Source organism: Pan paniscus, chromosome 8 (assembly GCF_029289425.2).
Source record: "Pan paniscus chromosome 8, NHGRI_mPanPan1-v2.0_pri, whole genome shotgun sequence".
NCBI lineage: Eukaryota > Metazoa > Chordata > Mammalia > Primates > Hominidae > Pan > Pan paniscus.
In genome coordinates, this window is record NC_073257.2 from 117,954,439 (window position 1) to 117,967,967 (window position 13,529).

Here is a 13,529-nt window from a genome sequence, read left to right on the forward strand (position 1 = left end):
CTTTGAATTAGTTGAATATGGAAGTGGTGATATAAAGAACAGGGAGGGCTTTAAAAGTATTAGTATATATATATATATATATATTTTGTAAAAAAATGAGCAGTTACCATCTGACAAACAGAGATTTTAAGCAAGAGCAATGATGTTTACGGTGGAGCATTTATAGAAATGGAATACAATAGGGTTAGGAGTGAGGTTTGTAATTGAAACTATAACTTTGTTTAAGATGATGAGGGAGTATTCCAATTGAGATATCACCTGAAAAGGTAGAATGGGATGCCAGGAGAGGTCACAACTAGATAGACTGAAGTGTTAGACAGAAATTAGTTGTTAGAGAAAAAAGGCAAATAATAAGACATGTTTAAAGTCAAAAGAGGCAACAGAAGAGGATTTAGTGAAAAGATACAAGTTTAGACAGTGACATACTGATTTTCAGGTTCAAAAGAACTACCAGAACGGAGGCTCACATTAGGCTGAATTGGAGTTCAGCAGAGCAGTGGGACAAAGATACGGTCATTGTTGCAGAACATCTGTTACAGAGGAATGTATAGAATCTAAGAAGGGAAGTCAAGAAAGACACACTCCAGAGGATCACCGCCATTTGAAAAGAATACAACAAAGGGGAATGTGGAGAGGTAAATGTGATGGGCTATTCCAAAAAGTGAGGTAACAAAGGGAAAAAATGCATGTTCAAGCAAAAGGAGATGATAATTTCAAGAAAAAATAAGTTGTCATCAAAAGCTTTATTTGATATTTATTTGATATTTGCCATAATAATGTCTACTAAACTAAGGACTCTTCAGTTTCCATTTTAATTGGAGAGTCAAAAGGTCATTGGTATCCTTAGAAGACCATTTTTTAAAGGGGTTGTTATTAGCTATTTTTTGCCCTTTCTTTTTTATTATTATTTTAATTGAAAAATCATAATTGTGTATGTTTTATGAGGTACAATGTGATAGTTTGACTATAGTCACCCTGTTATGCAGGATCTCAAAACTTGTTGTATCTGTCTGAAACTTGGTACCCTTTGACCAATAACTGCTCATTCACTTCCTTTGCCACCATCCTTTCTTAACAGAGCTCTTGCTGACTAGATCCATGATCTTGGGTTTAGGAGAAAGAAGTCACTTTAAAAAAATTTAAAAGGCTAGTGTTTCTTTATTGAGTGTGGTCGTGATGGAAAAACTGATGGCCAAATCGGAAAACGTTGTGTTTCCTTAGATAGAGCAAGAGTTCACTTTTAATGATGAGGTAAATTAGTCATAACAGAGGGAGAAGCCACAGCACTGGAGATAGGCAGAGAGAGACAGACTGAGAGAGAGAACAGTGGCTAATGATGTAAAAAGATGTCTGGAAAGTCAAAATCACTGGCCTCAAGATAGCGGTAAGAGAATTATTTGGAAGGACTTCTATTCTGTCTGTACTCAACTGTATTTCCTTCATTATTGTCTTCAGGAGGAAAAAATGCACATCTCAGAATTTTTAATCCAAACTCTCAATTTCCTTTGTTAGGAGAAGATAATGTCATCTGCTAGAGAAGAGGCCTGAGGAAACAGAAAGGTCTGAAATAACTTGTCATCTAAAATGTATGTTAGTGCAGTGGTTCAGAGCATGAGCCTCTCAATAATGAAAAGAAAGAGCTCCTCCCTCACCCCCGACATACTGCTTACTTGCTATGAAGTCCTCAGAAAGTTACTTCCCAAACTAAAGCAGTTCTGTTTACAAAACAGGGGTAACAATCACACCGTGTAATATGGTTTCTGTGAGAATTCATTGAATTAAGAGTTAAATTTTATTGAGTAATTTCAATATTTCAGGTTGTATGGCAATATCTTTAAATGTATTTTCATTTATATTTCCATATTTTAATTTCCTAACTTGATTTTAAGCATCTATAAAGGTAGGCACTGTACCTTATATCTCTTTGTATGCTTAATTGTGCTCAGCATGGAGTACTGCACAGAACATATGCTTTAAGTATAAATTCATAATAACTTTGAAAATATATCTTTCAGTCTATGAGTTAGTAATACCAAGGAATTCTTATTATAAGAAAGAGGCCAGAGTCGAACCACATATCTCATGACCGTATTTATTTTTAAAGCAATGTCAAAAAATGCTAACTTACCTTTGTCCTCTATTGCAGTTTTATCATGAGCTTATAGTCTAAACTTATGTTACCTTTGCAAAATTTGTAAGGCTTAAAGGCATGTATTTCGACTTAATTTTTATCTGCATAAGATACATATCTTATTTGCCTTGAATCTAAGTTTCCTTGTTTCTATACTTCAACGGTCCTCTTTCTATTAATCCTTGTCCTAATTTTATGAATTCTAATCTTATTCACTCTTGGTCAAAATATATAAACTTAGGCATCCTAACCACTTTAGTCTATCCCCTATGGAATATATTCCATCCGCTTGGATGTTTTTTAGCTACTCTCCCCTAGGTAAGGAAATGAATCATAACTTATGTTGCAATCACAAGAATTGGAGTTGTCCTCCCTCAGAATCCACTGACATTTCTAACAATAAGTTTTTAAAAATAAGTAAGAATTCAGATCCAAATGGCATATGATTCAGTTCTACGGTTTTCTGGGATATTTTCATGTCAAACACAATTAGAATTAGAAGTCTTTGGGTTTGGTGGGAGATACATAGTTTCATTTCTCTTCTAATTTATATATTAAAACATGGCCTATTAAACATATTATAGATGGAGAAGGCCGAAGACAGCCTCTTTCCCAGTGATTTTTAAAACATTTTAAATAAAATACAACATTTTGGCAAATGAAACATTGGTGGAATCTCAACAAATAAGTCAAAGCAATTCCTCCATCTGTTTTAAGTGGGGGTCATGGCCCTTCCCTTTTAGATTCTCCTTACTCACATTTCCATGTGGAACACTCCATATTTCTGCAGAACTTCAGATGTGAAGAACATAGTTTGAAATCCCCTATCTTTTCCAACCATTTAAATTTTATAGATGAATTAACAGGCCCTGAAAAAGGACTGATTTTGATGTACTAGCTCTTGAAATAGTTGGGACCAGAATCCAGATATCCTAACATCTATGTCAGTGTTTATTCCATCCTATCACATGATTCATTGGCTTGATCATCCCCAGTGACCTCTTCTGGTTTGGCTTAAGCACTGGACTCCTATGAACCAGTCCAAGGTTTTGTTAGGAATGAAAGAGAAAACAGGGAAAGATGTTGAGCAGACGACAACTGGCCATGTCTGCAATGAAAAACCCAGAACCCAGAGATGAATCACTCTTGCTCTAATCCATCATTCCAATCTTTTATTATTTTACAACATTTTAAGATTCTCTTCAGTAAAAATATAACTAAATAGCCTAATTGTTCAATTATAATATACGCAAACTAAGTAAAATTTGGTGCAGAGGTTTCTGAGAAATCTTTTGCACTCCTAAGCAAAGTGTATGAATGCAGTTGGCACTGCTGTTTTCTCCCGTACTTCTATCTTAAATATGTATAGGATGGCTATCACCATCACAGGTCTCCTGCAAATACCCTTGCAAGCATAAAGAAGTAGAAAAATAGAATATGTCTTGATCTTTGACATTATTGACAGACATAAGTAAATAATCCTCCTATTCATTTAAACTGTGATAATCCAAGTTTTAATTTTTATTGTTGTCGTTATTTGGATAACTGACAAGTAGCATCAATTCTACTGAATTTTCATTTTTCCAAAGGAAACCTGTACTATAAAAAGATGTTTTTGAGTTATCGATTCCTTTCATACTAGTACGTCCTCTATTTAAAAAACAGAAAAAAAAAATATGATGTATATTCCCTGCTCTTGTTTTGAATTAAAACTTGGCACAGGCCAGACATGGTAGATCATGCCTGTAATCTCAGCATTTGGAAGGCTGAGACAGGAGGATTGCTTGAGCTCAGGAGTTGTAGATCAGTGAAGGCAACATAGTGGGACCCTAACTCTACAAACATCAAAATAAAAAACTTAGGGCATGGTGGTGAACATCTATAGTCCCGGCTACTCAGGAGGCTGAAGCAGGAGGATCACTTGAGTCTTGGCATTCTACGCTGCAATGAGCCATAATTGCACCACTGCACTCTAGTCTGGGCAACAGAGCAAGACCTTGTCTCTAAAAACAAACAACAAACAAAATAAAACTTGGTATGTCATACATTTGTAACTTGCATCAACTCTGACAACCTCCTGTATTCAAAGCATGTATGTATTCGTTCCAATATTTTCAAGTATTCTCCATGATCCAGAATCCAGGATACGTGCTGGGAACTTGTTACTGTGGTCAAGGGGGTCATGATCTAGTCAATAATAGATACAGAAAGACAGCATATTAGCTGCAATCTTTGGGAAAATCTACAACCAGTTTTTTAAAGAATAAACTTTAAAACTATAAATGCTAAACAAATATGTAGAGACAAAATAATTCATACTTTTTTTGTTGTTTTTGTTTTGTTTTGTTTTGTTTTTTGAGACGGAGTCTGGCTCTGCCACCCAGGCTGGAGTGCAGTGGCGCGATCTCGGCTCACTGCAAGCTCCGCCTTCCGGGTTCACGCCATTCTCCTGCCTCAGCCTCCGGAGTAGCTGGGACTACAGGCGCCCGCCACCACGCCTGGCTGATTTTTTGCATTTTTAGTAGAGACGGGGTTTCACCGTGTTAGCCAGGATGGTCTCCATCTCCTGACCTAGTGATCCGCCCTCCTCGGCCTCCCAAAGTGCTGGGATTACAGGCGTGAGCCACCGCGCCCGACCTCATACTCCTATATTTTAATGGGTAAGTTAGTACCACCAAGTTTTCTGTACTTCATTGTCTTTGTCCATACATAGGTATTCCTAATTGCATCTAGATTGAGTATATAATTAAAATTTCCATATGTATGGTTTATTAAACTTTTCTTATCAGATAGAGATTTTTGGATCAATTGCAGATCTCTGCAATGGGAGCCTGGAAATTTATGTCTGTAACATCTCTTGGCCAAGTCATCATACTGTAAACCCATAAAATTGTAACAAACTCTTTATGCAGATTCTTCTTTCATTGTATCTAGGAGGTTTGTTATTAATCTATCTTCCTCTGTTAAAAAGTGTTCCTCAGGCACATTTCTGATTAAGAAAAATTTGAGCACTTACTGAGTCAATTGTATTTCCATTCCCCATTAATCCATGATTAATATATAACAAGTAAAGTACTTTATTTGTTCAAGTGCTAATTTTGATATGGATGGCTCCCCATAGTCTACATACTTTTGCTAGTAGAAAGTCCAAAGCAAAAATAATTTAGCAATAATGAAGATAAACTATAAGTAGTTGTCTCAAAACTGACTGAATAAGGCTAACGGAAGAAAAATTATACATTTTTAACTTATTTATCTGATAGTGACTTCCTCTTCTAAAGAATCATGAACAGGCATATTGTTATGAATATTCAAAAGGATTTTTAATGGCTTAATAATTTTTCTTCCTTTGTTTCTAGGAAAAGTAGTCATAACACATGCCAAAATAGAGTATCACACTTGTCAGAAGCAGATAAAATAATGTATAACTTGACATGTCTATCTTTCATAGCATTGACTAAGGCAGACCAGCCATCAAAGAAAAGCATTACTCCCATCTGGATTTTAATATAGAAATATCATAGAACTTGCATAATATGGACTCCCCTGATTACAGTTAGAATGTCCAAAGTATAAATGTCACTTACCAGGAGTCATCACTATCAAAAGCTTGTCTTAAATCTATTTGAAATAGATAATATATTAGCTCCAGGTTTGCCCAGCATGATGTTAATACTCACTTATATTCTCTGAGTATATAGACATAGGTAGTTGACAAAGTCACCTGGAGGAAAGAGGAAAAAGCTGATTTTGCTCATTTTATTTTTGCTTCACATGGAACAAAGTGATCCTTTTGCTGGTGACACTCCTTTTTCCTCTCTGACACACCCTCTGGTCTTTTCCTGCTCTGTGCTCTAGAGTGCTGACCCCTATAGACATCATTTGGACTTTCTTCCTTGCATGTGGCCAATGGGAGACACTGGCAGGAATTGGAAGGCAGGAGACTGAGACTAGGGTATTTATTTCCTCTCCTTCTTTGTGTGTCATTTACAGCTTTTGGTGGATGCGCTCAACATTTACAGCTTCTAGAGAATGCTTCCTCTTCCATAGTTCAACATTTTCTGAAGGCTCCTGTTGTGCAGTTGTCTTCTCTCCTTTCATCAGACCTAGGGATGGAAATGACTTTCTTTTGTTGCTAGTCCCTCGATGTCACCATTTCCTGTGGTTTAATTAACCATACCTACATCTCTGTAAAGTTATCTTAATAGTTCCCTTTAGAACCAGTAAATCAGTAAGGGTCCCAGCAGGAAGTAGCAAATTCTAAAGGTTCAACTAAATAGCCCCAAGAAAACATTCAAGCCTCTTAATTTTTGTTTATTTTTAAGATATAGTGCATTGTTTCCCTGGAAATAAACAGTAAAAGGATTTGTTACTAAACTAATTATCTTCCCCTTTGAATTTGCAGAAAGCAGAAATATTATATACAGGTAAATTATTTGTAGCCATTTTTTCTTGCCATGACATATACCTCACATAACTGTCACATGTTCAATTCAGAACTATACACTAGATAAGGATAATATTTATACAAATTAAGGATTTGCCCTTTCCTTTCCTGCTTAAAAAAGCGTATCATAGAGCAAATGTGTGAGAATAAGGTTGTCATAAGTACAATCTTGACACTGTACTTCTTTATTTTTAAAGAAAATAATTTTCAAAGTTTATTAGCAGTATCCTGTGATTTTCAAAACACCACAGATTCTCTTGGTCACACATACCACAGCAAAGGACAAGTTTTCTAGAGACACAGAGGGAAAGATAACTTTTATTCCAAGAACTTCTACTGGGGGATGAGTGACAAATTGTCTTATTGCTTCCACTTGTTAAAATAATCCCTTAATTCCAAGTTAAAGAAATGTGAATTCAGCAACACTGACACGAAGGCAGCTATGATAGCCTTTTCAAAACTATTTTTGAACTATGTTGAGATGATTTAGTTACCTGGAATTAAACTGAAATTCAGAAATCATAAATATTGTTAGATATTTAAGAAGGCAAAAAAAAAAAAAAACACAGAAAGTAGAAGTGATGTCTTTTTAACCAATCACCCTAAGATTCATCTCTTTAGATATTGATAGCTATCATAACATTCTTTAATTGAAAAGTGTCTATTGATCATCTACGAAAGCCAGGTTTGGAGTAAAATATGCATTCTAATGAGCGACTCATTAATGGCAGCCAGCAAATAATCCGAACATAAATCTTCATTCTCTAAACAGGAGTTTTGGTTCTTAGTCAAGAAATAAGCAAATAAATTTGATTAGTATTATCTTTGTTAGTGAATACCCTCATAAATACAGTCACGTGCCACATAGTGACATTTTAGTCAATGAGAGACCACATATGGGATGGTGGCCCCATAAGACTGTAATGGAGCTGAAAAATTCCTATCACCTAGTAATGTAGCTGGCATAACATTATAGTACAAAGCATTGCTCACGTTTGTGGTGATGCTGGTGTAAATCAATCTACTGTGCTCCCAGTCATATAAAAGTATAACACTTATAATTAGGTCGAGTATTTAGTATTTGATAATGATAATGAATGACTACGTTAGTGATTTATTTTTACCATACTATACTTTGTATCATTATTTCAGAATGTGATTGTTCTACTGATATATAAAAAATAACTATAAAACAACCTCACGAAGGTACTTCAGAAGGTATTTTCGAAGAAGGCATTGCTATCATAGGAGATAATAGCTCCATGCATATTCTTGCCCTGGAAGGCCTTCTAGTGGGCTAAGAGATGGAGGTTGGGAGACAGTGACATGGGTGACTCTGACCTTATGTAGGCCTAAGCTAATATGTGTGTTTGTGTCTTAGTTTTTAACAAAAAAGTTTAAAAAGTTAATAAAAATAAAAATAAAAATATTTAAAGTAGAAAAAACTTACAGAATAAGGATACAAAGAAAGAAAATATTTTTGTATACTTGTAAAATGTATTTGTGTTTTAAGCTAAGTGTTATTACAAAAGAGCTAAAAAGTTTCAAAAATGTAAAACCTTATAAAGTAAAAAAGTTACAGTAAGTTAAGGTTAATTTATTATTGATGAATGAATAATTATTTTTTATAAATTTAGTATAGCCTAAGTGTACAATGTTTATAAAGTCTATAGTAGTTTACAGTTATGTCTCAGGCCTTTGCATTCACTCACCATTCACTTACTGATTCACCCAAAGCAACTTCGTTTTCCTGCAAGCTCTATTCATGGTAAGTGCCATATAAAAGTGTATCATTTAAAAAAAATCTTTTATACAATTTTTGCTGTACCCTTTCCATGTTTAGATATGTTTAGATAAATAAATACTTACCATTGTGTTATGATTGCCTAAAGTATTCAGCACAGTAACATGCTGTACAGTTTTGTAACACAGGGGCAATAGGCTACGCCTTATAGCCTAGGTGTATAGTAAGCTATAACATCTGGGTTTGTGTCAGTACACTCCCAATGTTTCCACAACACTGAAATCACCTTAAGACACATTTCTCAGAATGTACCTCCATTGTTAGGCAATTCATGACTGTATATTGTAATTTTTATATTTCAACTTTATATGATATTTCTTTTCTTGATATCACAATACTCTGACATATTCACAAATGGAACTGTACTTATATCTTTATGTCGTTAAAGGGTTCACATATAGCTCGAGGTAACCATATAGACTTGCACACATTTTTCCCCCACAAATTTAAATTTCACCATCTGTTAACCATATTAAGACTAATTAGCAAAAATCACTGCATGCTGCATCTTCAACAACAGGAGACACCATAGAGACATTCAGAGTTATTTTAAAGAATCAGCTCTGCAAATAAGACTTTAATGTGAAGGAGTGCATTTATTAGAAAGTTTTACACATTACTCACCGTTTCAATATTTCTTGTTTGCTTCTATTTTAGAGAAAAATGAACGATTTTATGGAAAAAATAAGTTGGATTGAACCTTCATTTTTCCCTGTATGTTTTCCTCAAAATAGCAGGCAAAGGAACTCAAATCCCAACATCATAAATGCTATAAAACAACCACTTTAAATAAAAGGTATTATTATTAATGAACCCCATTTTCAGCTAAATCAGCTGATGTTTCAAAAGTTTTTGTCTAGTTTATTCATTTACTGAACTAGTAAGTGAAAGAGTAAGGATTTTGAACACCAAATTCAATTCCCAATCTCCTTCAAATGTACTAGAAGCATCCCATCCAACATTATGTAAAAAAGAAAAAACTTTTGACCAATTAAATTGAACAGTTTTTTTTTTTATTTTGAGCAAAGAATGATTCATCAATTGGGCAGCCCTCAGAACCAGAAGAGGTTGAAAGAGCTTCTCTCTGAAGGTAGGCAGAGAGTATTTATAGATAGAAAAGGAAGTGAGGTGCAAAAAATAGCATGGTCTGATCAGTTGGCAGCCTGTGATTGGCTGAGACTCAACTATTTTTATTTAAAAAAAATACTCCTAAATTAGGTTTTCAGTCTGTGTACATACCAAGTTAGGTTGCAGTTCCTTGAGCAGGGACTCAAGGTATGCAGGCAGCCTCAGGCCAAATTCAGTTTAACAATTACACAAGCAAAGGCATGGCAGCATTGAGAGCACTGGCAAATCCTAAAATTGATTTAATAGTCAGCATAACCATATGTTCAGAATAAAATGGGTTAAAGTATGATTTATTTTAGCGCCAGATAACTGCTTTGCTAATGTTAGTCAGCAAAATAATCACAAAAGAGGAATGTATATTAAATGCAGGTTAAAGGCAGATTTCTTCACCCCTTTCCCCAAGAATCTGATTAAATGGGTCCAAAATGCAGTCTAAGAATCAGTTTTTAGTAATCACACTGGACAATAGCATGTAAGAATACAAAGACAACTTTGGGAAATATTGACATAGAAAATGAAAGGGTATGTCCTCAGATTTCCTATTGATCACCTAAATAATCACAGTATTTCCAATGCAAACAAATCAGCTCAATAAAAATTTATCATTGATAATGTTTATTAAATTTAATCCTAAAATTATTCAATATAAAAATCATTAAATTGAGAAGAGATTGGAGATTTGCAGATTTAATAACCTGGCATTATAAATGAATAATCTTAGATTTGTTACTAACTGAAGATATTACCACTGAATATTGTCAAGATGATAAAGGAGTGCAGTGTCTGGCAGAGTGCTCCAGAATTCAATGAAAGAAAATTTCTTGTTTAACAAATGAGACATATACTCAAAACTAATCTCTCACTTAAAGAAAAAGTGGATAAAGGAAACTCAAAAAGGTTGGAAAATGTTCTTTGGGTTTCTTTTATCCTTATAAGCTGTAATTACAAATTTTAATAAGTAATCTTCCTGACCCCAGTCATACTTCCAAAAAGAGAGCAGCAGTATTTCCAATATTCTGCACCCCCCACCTCCCCACAGGTTCCATCTGGGGTTACACCCTAAGGGCAGAGGTGCTTCAGGCAATTACTTACTGCCTGTGGCTAGCAGCATAATTGGGAGAAGCTGATCTCATGTATATTACTTCGTATCTAGAAGTCTCTTGAACTACAAAAGAGATCACTAACACACACTAATTTCAGTTACTTTATTCTCCTGGCTTTAAGGACAGGTCATGAAATGCAGGTTATCACAGGATATGGAGGTTAAATAATGGAACTAAGTGATTTATTAAAAAGAAAACTCCTCAGCCTATAATCCCAGCACTTTGGGAGGCAGAGACAGGTGGATTGCTTGAGGCCAGGAGTTTGAAACCAGCCTGGGCAACATGGTGAAACCTGGTCTCTAAGAAAAATACAAAAAATAGCCAGGCGTGATGGTGTGTGCCTATAGTCCCAGCTTCTTGGGAGGCTGAGGTGGGAGGATCACCTGAGTCCTGGAGGTTGAGTCTGTGGTGAGCCATGATTCCACCAATGGACAACAGCAATACCCTGTCTCAAAAAAAAAAAAAAAAAAAAACAAAAAACAAAGAAGAAGGGCCAGGCGTGGTTGCTCACACCTGTAATCCCAGCACTTTGGGAGGCCGAGGTGGGCTTATCACCTGAGGTCAGGATTTCGAGACCAGCCTGACCAACATGGAGAAACCCCATCTCTACTAAAAATACAAAATTAGCTGGGCGTGGTAGTGCATACCTGTAATCCCAGCTACTCGGGAGGCTGAGGCAGGAGAATCATTTGAACCCAGGAGACAGAGGTTGCGGTGAGCCAAGATCACGCCATTGCACTCCAACCTGGGCAACAGGAGCAAAACTCCATCTCAAAAAAAAAAAAAAAAGAAAAAAGAAAAGTCCTTAATAGAGATTAATAGAGATATATTTAATCTGCGTATGTACATGTGTATCATGATGGGGCGGGGGCAGTGACTGGTGCATGTTGCTGACTTAAGGTATTATTAAATAAAACCTATGTCATTTGAGGATCATCAATGTGTAGGTTTGGTCTGAAAAATATTACTTAGCTATACAGAGCATGAATAGTAAGTTCAGTAAAGCAAAATCCAAATAAATCTGTAAAATCTGTATAGTTAGGGACTATTATCTTAGGATTCAAATTGAGTTTGATACTCCTTCCAGTGTTGCTGAAAGAGGACAGTTACAGTTGAACTCTCCTTCTCACTAAAAAGCTCCCAGCCTTCAGTAGCATCATCAAATCATCTAGAAACTTTTAATCTATGAAGTTTTGATAATCTAGACTATTTGATGTATAGTCTATTTCCTTACTCAATAAAGAATGTAAATTATAGATAGGTATCTCACCAAAAGTTGACCTAAGAAAGTTAAAAGCCCCTTATTCAACCAGTTTCTTTTAATTTCTGGCAATGTTATCCATACGCAGGTAAGATGAGTTTTAAAAAGTTTAAAAAGGCTTTACTTTAGTGATCAGTCTTTTCCTCATGCACATTCACATTATATCTGAATGAATTTCTAAGTGATACTGCTTTGATTTATTGTTACAAAATAAAAGCCAACATAGAGGGCTGACCATAAATATAAGGTAGAAACACTAAACCTTATTTTGCAGTCCTGCAAAGAGAGGCATGTGGTTTCACATGTATCATATCACAGTGCCTTAAATCCCACTATTTCTCTACCTTGTCACAGTGCCATGAAATCTCACCAGTTCTTATGCTTAGGACATCTTCTCCAAAGCTCCTGGATAGAAATGCACATATGAATGGTAACTTATCCAGCTAGGAGCACCCAGTACTCCCCACTGTGAGTAACCAATTAGACTGGAATGAAGCAAAAGTGAATTCTGATTGACAGAATTTAAGGAGGAAGAACAATGAAAGCAGGGATGATCAGAGGCTGGAGTAGAGCAGCCTAAATGGCACACCAGAGCAATATCCTGTGGTGCAGGACAGACAATACAACGGTCCTGTGGATGAGGATAGGGTGTGCAGAGAAAGGGGCCCAGAAAGAACACAAGGTAAGAGATGGAACTAGAAGCACATATAAGTATAATGTAGAATGTTATAGGCAGCCAAATCATGTTGAAGAGGAACATCTAATAATGTGAGCTTGTAATTAAACTATATCAACTGCAAAAAGCTGGTACAAATGAAAATGTATAGTCTGATTTTATATTTGTATAAAATAATAAGCAAATTTCTAGGAGATCTTTGGCCAATTAGAAAAATAATTGGGTAAGTACGTGTCTTGAGATTGAACTAGAAATAAATACATATATATATATATATAAAAAATACAAATATATATATATATATATCTCATTCTGTTAATTTCTGAATATCTTTTTGGTTCTGATCCCACTATTTAGAAAATAACAAGAAAGAAAGTGTCCAATGGTAGAGTTTAATAATTTACTACTGCTGCAAAGGCAATGAGAGCACTAGCTCTCAAAAGCAGTGCTGAATTCTGAATGATCATCCAGATCCCGAGGGATTTTTCAGGCTCTTAGGGGCTTTTGATGTCTGTTTTCCTGACATTGAAGCATTTCTTGTATTCTTGTATGGCTGACCCATAGTGTTCAGGGTTCTTAAGTTTACATAAACCCTCAAATGCCTTTTCCCACATACCTCCAATTTTTGATTTCTTGGGTAAATCCCTATTTCATGCACCACAAATTTCAACATAGGTGTGGAGTCAACTATAAATTCTCTCATTATAGGTAGATAGATGTAGTTTAAAATTAATATACAAATAGAGATAGATGTAGATCTATAGATCTATAGATATTTAAATAGATATCATATCTATATCTCTATATATCATCAAGTAGATAAGTAGATAGATAGATGTAAGGCAATTAAATAGCTCCAAATGTTGATAAAGATATAATACAATGAGAACTATTACATGAATACATCTAAATAAGTACAAGGACTTTGAGAAATAATATGGCATATTTTGTAAAGTTGAAACTGCACATTCTCACCAAT